Raw genomic sequence first — 7,500 nt, 5'->3', positions numbered from 1 at the left:
CACACTTCGGCAGTGGCCGGCGCCAGCCACTCGTCAACTTTTTTTCTTTTCCCCGCTTTCGTTGCCGAGCCCGGGCTGGGCTCCGGCTCACGGACGAGCAAAACCCATCCAACACCGCTGAGGGTGCGCCAGCGGCCGCTCCAAACCGCCGCGCCTTTGTTCGGCCCCCGCGGGTCCCCTCTCTGACCCGGGCGAAAGCCACCGAGAAGCCAGACGGACCCCTGCCCAGCCGCCTGGCGGGTGGCTTGGAGCAGCCGCTCGGCAGCGCTGCCCTGGGAGTGCTCGGCGTCACTCGTTCCCTCATATACGGAACTGGAGGGCCGTCAGCTCCGCGAGCGCACAACCAGCCGACCTCCGCCCAGCGGCAGGTCGCAGAAATCACGCCGGCTTGTACGATGACGTAGGCGGAGGCAGAGCGCAACAGCGACCCCTTGGCGACAAGCGCGATCTCCGCGGAGAGCACGTCTACTCGCCGAGGGAGAGCACGTCTACTCGCCGAGGGAGAGCACGTCTACTAGCCGAGGGAGAGCACGTCTACTCGCCGAGGGAGAGCACGTCTACTCGCCGAGGGAGAGCACGTCTACTCGCCCAGGGAGAGCACGTCTACTCGCCCAGGAAGAGCACGTCTACTCGCCCAGGGAGAGCACGTCTACTCGCCCAGGGAGAGCACGTCTACTCGCCCAGGGAGAGCACGTCTACTCGCCCAGGGAGAGCACGTCTACTCGCCCAGGGAGAGCACGTCTACTCGCCCAGGGAGAGCACGTCTACTCGCCGAGGGAGAGCACGTCTACTCGCCGAGGGAGAGCACGTCTACTCGCCGAGGGAGAGCACGTCTACTCGCCCAGGGAGAGCACGTCTACTCGCCCAGGGAGAGCACGTCTACTCGCCCAGGGAGAGCACGTCTACTCGCCCAGGGAGAGCACGTCTACTCGCCGAGGGAGAGCACGTCTACTCGCCCAGGGAGAGCACGTCTACTCGCCGAGGGAGAGCACGTCTACTCGCCGAGGGAGAGCACGTCTACTCGCCGAGGGAGAGCACGTCTACTCGCCGAGGGAGAGCACGTCTACTCGCCGAGGGAGAGCACGTCTCCCTCCCGCCTGAGGGAGAGCGCGGGGGGGGGGACAAAGACAGGCGGCAGCAGCTTCGGTGAACGTCACCCGGGAGGCGACCGGGGCTGTCCCGGGGCAGTCCCGGGAAGCCGGCGTCCGACACAGGGAACCGTCAGCTGCCGGACCGGGGCGAATCCCCGCGGCCACGGCAGGGGTGGGGGCTCGAAGACAGCCGGCAGCCGCTTCGGTGAACGTCACCCGGGAGGAGACTGGGGCCCTCCCGGGACCGTCCCGGGAAGACGACGTTCGGCACGAGATCCCGGCCGCGGCCGGACCGGCTCGAAGCCTCGCGGTCCCGGCAGCAGCCGGAGCCGCTCGCCGCCTCGGGCTCCCGGCCCCCTACAGATCCGGCGACTCGTTCGCGGGCGGCGGGGGGAGGCAGTGGAGGGGGTGCGGGGAGAAGCGGCAGCGGAGGCGGAGGGGGGGGGGCTCGAAGACAGCCGGCAGCCGCTTCGGTGAACGTCACCCAGGAGGCGATCGGGGCCGTCCCGGGGCCGTCCCGGGATGCCGGCTTCCGGCACGGGGTCCCGGCCGCGGCCGGACCGGCTCGTATCCCCGCGGCTCCGGCAGGGGGGGGGGGGGCTCGAAGACAGCCGGCAGTCGCCTCGGTGAACGTCACCCGGCCGGCGACCGCGGCCGTTCCGGGGCCGTCCCGGGAAGCCTGCGACAGGCACGGGGTCCCAGCCGCGGCCGGACCGACTCGAAGCCCCGCGGCCCCGGCACGGGGGAGGCCCAAAGACTGGCGGCAGCCGCTTCGCTGAACGTCACCCGGCCGGCGACCGGGGCCGTCCCGGGGCCGTCCCGGGATGCCGGCATCCGGCACGGGGTCCCGGCCGCGGCCGGAGCGGCTCGAATCCCCGCGGTCCCGGCAGCAGCCGGAGCCGCTCGCCGTTCGGGCTCCCGGCACCCTACGGATCCGCCGACTCGTTCGCCGGCGGCGGGGGGAGGCAGTGAAGGAGGTGCGGGCAGAAGCGGCAGCGGAGGCGGAGGGCGGGGGGGGCTCGAAGACAGCCGGCAGCCGCTTCGGAGAACGTCACCCGGCCGGCGACCGCGGCCGTTCCGGGGCCGTCCCGGGAAGCCTGCGACAGGCACGGGGTCCCGGCCTCGGCCGGACCCGCACTGGGTGCCGCCGCCTCGGGCTCTCGGGACGGTATGGATCCGCCGACTCGTTCGCCGGCGGCGGGGGGAGGCAGTGGAGGGGGTGCGGGGAGAAGCGGCAGCGGAGGCGGAGGGGGGGGGGGGCTCGAAGACAGCCGGCAGCCGCTTCGCTGAACGTCACCCGGCCGGCGACCGGGGCCGTCCCGGGGCTGTCCGGGGATGCCGGCTTCCGGCACGGGGTCCCGGCCGCGGCCGGACCGGCTCGAATCCCCGCGGTCCCGGCAGCAGCCGGAGCCGCTCGCCGTTCGGGCTCCCGGCACCCTACAGATCCGGCGACTCGTTCGCCGGCGGCGGGGGGAGGCAGTGGAGGGGGTGCGGGGAGAAGCGGCAGCGGAGGCGGAGGGGGGGGGGGGGCTCGAAGACAGCCGGCAGCCGCTTCGGTGAACGTCACCCGGGAGGCGACCGGGACCGGCCCGGGAAGCCATCGTCCGGCCCGGGATCCCGGCCGCGGCCGGACCGGCTCGAATCCCCGCGGCCCCGGCACGGGGGAGGCCCAAAGACTGGCGGCAGCCGCTTCGCTGAACGTCACCCGGCCGGCGACCGGGGCCGTCCCGGGGCCGTCCCGGGATGCCGGCTTCCGGCACGGGGTCCCGGCTGCGGCCGGAGCGGCTCGAAGCCCCGCGGGTCCCGGCAGCAGCCGGAGCCGCTCGCCGTTCGGGCTCCCGGCACCCTACAGATCCGGCGACTCGTTCGCGGGCGGCGGGGGGAGGCAGTGGAGGGGGTGCGGGCAGAAGCGGCCGCGGAGGCGGAGGGGGGGGGGGGGGCTCGAAGACAGCCGTCAGCCGCTTCGGTGAACGTCACCCGGGAGGCGACCGGGACCGGCCCGGGAAGCCATCGTCCGGCCCCGGATCCCGGCCGCGGCCGGACCGGCTCGAAGCCCCGCGGCCCCGGCACGGGGGAGGCCCAAAGACTGGCGGCAGCCGCTTCGCTGAACGTCACCCGGCCGGCGACCGGGGCCGTCCCGGGGCCGTCCCGGGATGCCGGCTTCCGGCACGGGGTCCCGGCCGCGGCCGGAGCGGCTCGAAGCCCCGCGGTCCCGGCAGCAGCCGGAGCCGCTCGCCGTTCGGGCTCCCGGCACCCTACGGATCCGCCGACTCGTTCGCCGGCGGCGGGGGGAGGCAGTGGAGGGGGTGCGGGCAGAAGCGGCAGCGGAGGCGGAGGGGGGGGGGGGGCTCGAAGACAGCCGGCAGCCGCTTCGGTGAACGTCACCCGGGAGGCGACCGGGGCCGTCCCGGGGCTGTCCGGGGATGCCGGCTTCCGGCACGGGGTCCCGGCCGCGGCCGGAGCGGCTCGAATCCCCGCGGTCCCGGCAGCAGCCGGAGCCGCTCGCCGTTCGGGCTCCCGGCACCCTACGGATCCGGCGACTCGTTCGCGGGCGGCGGGGGGAGGCAGTGGAGGGGGTGCGGGCAGAAGCGGCCGCGGAGGCGGAGGGGGGGGGGGGGCTCGAAGACAGCCGTCAGCCGCTTCGGTGAACGTCACCCGGGAGGCGACCGGGACCGGCCCGGGAAGCCATCGTCCGGCCCGGGATCCCGGCCGCGGCCGGACCGGCTCGAATCCCCGCGGCCCCGGCACGGGGGAGGCCCAAAGACTGGCGGCAGCCGCTTCGCTGAACGTCACCCGGCCGGCGACCGGGGCCGTCCCGGGGCCGTCCCGGGATGCCGGCTTCCGGCACGGGGTCCCGGCCGCGGCCGGAGCGGCTCGAAGCCCCGCGGTCCCGGCAGCAGCCGGAGCCGCTCGCCGTTCGGGCTCCCGGCACCCTACGGATCCGGCGACTCGTTCGCCGGCGGCGGGGGGAGGCAGTGGAGGGGGTGCGGGCAGAAGCGGCAGCGGAGGCGGAGGGGGGGGGGGGCTCGAAGACAGCCGGCAGCCGCTTCGGTGAACGTCACCCGGGAGGCGACCGGGGCCGTCCCGGGGCTGTCCGGGGATGCCGGCTTCCGGCACGGGGTCCCGGCCGCGGCCGGAGCGGCTCGAATCCCCGCGGTCCCGGCAGCAGCCGGAGCCGCTCGCCGTTCGGGCTCCCGGCACCCTACGGATCCGGCGACTCGTTCGCGGGCGGCGGGGGGAGGCAGTGGAGGGGGTGCGGGCAGAAGCGGCCGCGGAGGCGGAGGGGGGGGGGGGGCTCGAAGACAGCCGTCAGCCGCTTCGGTGAACGTCACCCGGGAGGCGACCGGGACCGGCCCGGGAAGCCATCGTCCGGCCCCGGATCCCGGCCGCGGCCGGACCGGCTCGAAGCCCCGCGGCCCCGGCACGGGGGAGGCCCAAAGACTGGCGGCAGCCTCTTCGCTGAACGTCACCCGGCCGGCGACCGGGGCCGTCCCGGGGCCGTCCCGGGATGCCGGCTTCCGGCACGGGGTCCCGGCCGCGGCCGGAGCGGCTCGAAGCCCCGCGGCCCCGGCAGCAGCCGGAGCCGCTCGCCGTTCGGGCTCCCGGCACCCTACGGATCCGGCGACTCGTTCGCCGGCGGCGGGGGGAGGCAGTGGAGGCGGTGCGGGGAGAAGCGGCAGCGGAGGCGGAGGGGGGGCGGGGGGGGACGATAGTGGCGGGGGGCGGGGGGGTGCTCGAAGGCAGCCGGCAGCCGGTTCGGTGAACATTCGCCGGGGCGGGGGGGGCGACCTGTCCGTGCCCGGGGCAGCCCCGGGAAGCCGGCAGCCAGCACGGGGGTCCCGGCAGCACCTGTTCCCTGCCCTGGGACTTGCCGTGCCCGGCGGCCGGTTGCCGGGTGGGGGGGAGCGATGAGAGGCGGGGCGCAGCGGCCGGGGCAGCGCCGGGCCGCAGCGGGGGGCTGGGCGGGTGGGGTAGGCGTCGAGCGGCAAGCCCTCGGCTGCAGCGAATGTTCGGCGGTGCGGGGCGGGGGGGGACGGGACGACACGTTGGGGGCGCCGAGTCCGAGCCACCCCCGGCCCCAGGGGCGGCCGGAGGGGGAGGCCGGTGCCTGGCCCTGGGAGCTGCTGGGCGCCGGATGGCCGAGGGTGCGTCAGAAGCCGCCCGAGCGGTCGAGCAGGTCCTCCAGAAAGGCCTAGGGTGGCTTCGAGGGCCCCGGGAGCAGTCGAGGGAGGCCTCCAGGCAGGTCTGGAGTGGATGGGAGGCCTTCCAAAGCAGACAAGGGAGGCTGCCAGCGGGGCCTAGGCTGGCACTGCAGCCTGTAAATGGTTGGGGGGGGGGGCCTCTGGTGCGGCCTGGAGTCTCTGGGTGGCGTCCAGAGAGGTGCAAAAGATCCTCTGGTGCGGCCTGTGGTGGCGGAGAAGCCTGCAGAGCGTGCGGGGGAGGCTTCTGGTGCGGCCTGGGGTGGGTCGGAAGCCTGCAGAGCGTGCGGGAGAGGCTTCTGCTGCGGCCTGGGGTGGGTCGGAAGCCTGCAGAGCGTGCGGGAGAGGCTTCTGGTGCGGCCTGGGGTGGGTCGGAAGCCTGCAGAGCGTGCGGGAGAGGCTTCTGTTGGGGCCTGGGGTGGCTGAGAAGCCTGCAGAGCGTGCGGGAGAGGCTTCTGCTGCGGCCTGGGGTGGCTGAGAAGCCTGCAGAGCGTGCGGGAGAGGCTTCTGCTGCGGCCTGGGGTGGCTGAGAAGCCTGCAGAGCGTGCGGGAGAGGCTTCTGCTGCGGCCTGGGGTGGCTGAGAAGCCTGCAGAGCGTGCGGGAGAGGCTTCTGCTGCGGCCTGGGGTGGCTGAGAAGCCTGCAGAGCGTGCGGGAGAGGCTTCTGCTGCGGCCTGGGGTGGCTGAGAAGCCTGCAGAGCGTGCGGGAGAGGCTTCTGCTGCGGCCTGGGGTGGCTGAGAAGCCTGCAGGGCGTGCGGGAGAGGCTTCTGCTGCGGCCTGGGGTGGGTCGGAAGCCTGCAGAGCGTGCGGGGGAGGCTTCTGGTGCGGCCTGGGGTGGCTGAGAAGCCTGCAGAGCGTGCGCGGGAGGCTTCTGGTGCGGCCTGGGGTGGCTGAGAAGCCTGCAGAGCGTGCGGGAGAGGCTTCTGCTGCGGCCTGGGGTGGCTGAGAAGCCTGCAGAGCGTGCGGGGGAGGCTTCTGGTGCGGCCTGGGGTGGCTGAGAAGCCTGAAGAGCGTGCGGGAGAGGCTTCTGGTGCGGCCTGGGGTGGCTGAGAAGCCTGCAGAGCGTGCGGGGGAGGCTTCTGGTGCGGCCTGGGGTGGCTGAGAAGCCTGCAGAGCGTGCGGGAGAGGCTTCTGGTGCGGCCTGGGGTGGCTGAGAAGCCTGCAGAGCGTGCGGGAGAGGCTTCTGCTGCGGCCTGGGGTGGCTGAGAAGCCTGCAGAGCGTGCGGGAGAGGCTTCTGCTGCGGCCTGGGGTGGGTCGGAAGCCTGCAGAGCTTGCGGGGGAGGCTTCTGGTGCGGCCTGGGGTGGGTCGGAAGCCTGCAGAGCATGCGGGGGAGGCTTCTGCTGCGGCCTGGGGTCTCTGGGTGGCCTCTAGAGAGGTGCAAAAGACCCTCTGGGTTGGGCTGGGGTGGCTCTTGGACCCCTGCCACACAGTGGAGAGAGGCCTCCGGCCCGCCACCTGTGTCCCTGTGTGCCTGAGTGCCTGTGTCCCTGTGTCCCTGTGTCCCTGAGTGCCTGAGTGCCTGTGTCCCTGTGTCCCTGTGTCCCTGAGTGCCTGAGTGCCTGAGTGCCTGTGTCCCTGTGTCCTTGTGTCCCTGTGTCCCTGTGTCCCTGTGTGCCTGAGTGCCTGTGTCCCTGTGTCCCTGTCTGTGTACCTGTGTGCGAGAGTGTCCGGCACGCCACCCAGCGGCGGCGGGCAAGCAGGTAGGCGGGTGGGCGGGCCGGCGAGGGCCAGTGTGAGTTTGGGGGGTGGGAGGGGAGGCGGCAGCTGGAAGCGTCAGAGGAGGGGGGCGTGGCTCCGGCTGGCCCCGGGAGCAGGTTCCCGGGACCGGGACCGGCTGGACCCGGCGGGTGGTTGATCCCGGGGCGGGGGGGCAGAGGCGGCGGGAAGCGGCAGCTGCGTGTGCGGCGGGGGGGTGGAGGGCGAACCGCGGCGGGAAGCGGATGCTTCAGAGCAGGTTACGGGGGCGGGGACGGACGACACCACCTGTCCCCGCCCCGGGACGGGCTGGACCCGGCGCCGTGTACCCGCCGCCGCCCCCCGCCGCCGCCCCCCTCCGCCACCCCGGGACCCCGACGTTTTTTGGCGCCCGCGCCTTTTTTTGCTCCCCGCCTGCCCGCGCTGCCCCGGGCCCTCCCCCGGGGCGGGGCGGGGAGGGAGGGACGGACGGACGGGTAGCCGGGGATCTCCGAGCGCGCGCCACCAGACCGA

The sequence above is a fragment of the Melanerpes formicivorus genome, unplaced genomic scaffold (assembly GCF_026170545.1).
Source record: "Melanerpes formicivorus ecotype bairdi unplaced genomic scaffold, bMelFor1.0.p_v2 SCAF_623, whole genome shotgun sequence".
NCBI lineage: Eukaryota > Metazoa > Chordata > Aves > Piciformes > Picidae > Melanerpes > Melanerpes formicivorus.
The sequence above is the reverse complement of the archived record's forward strand: the minus strand, read 5'-3'. Positions refer to the sequence as shown.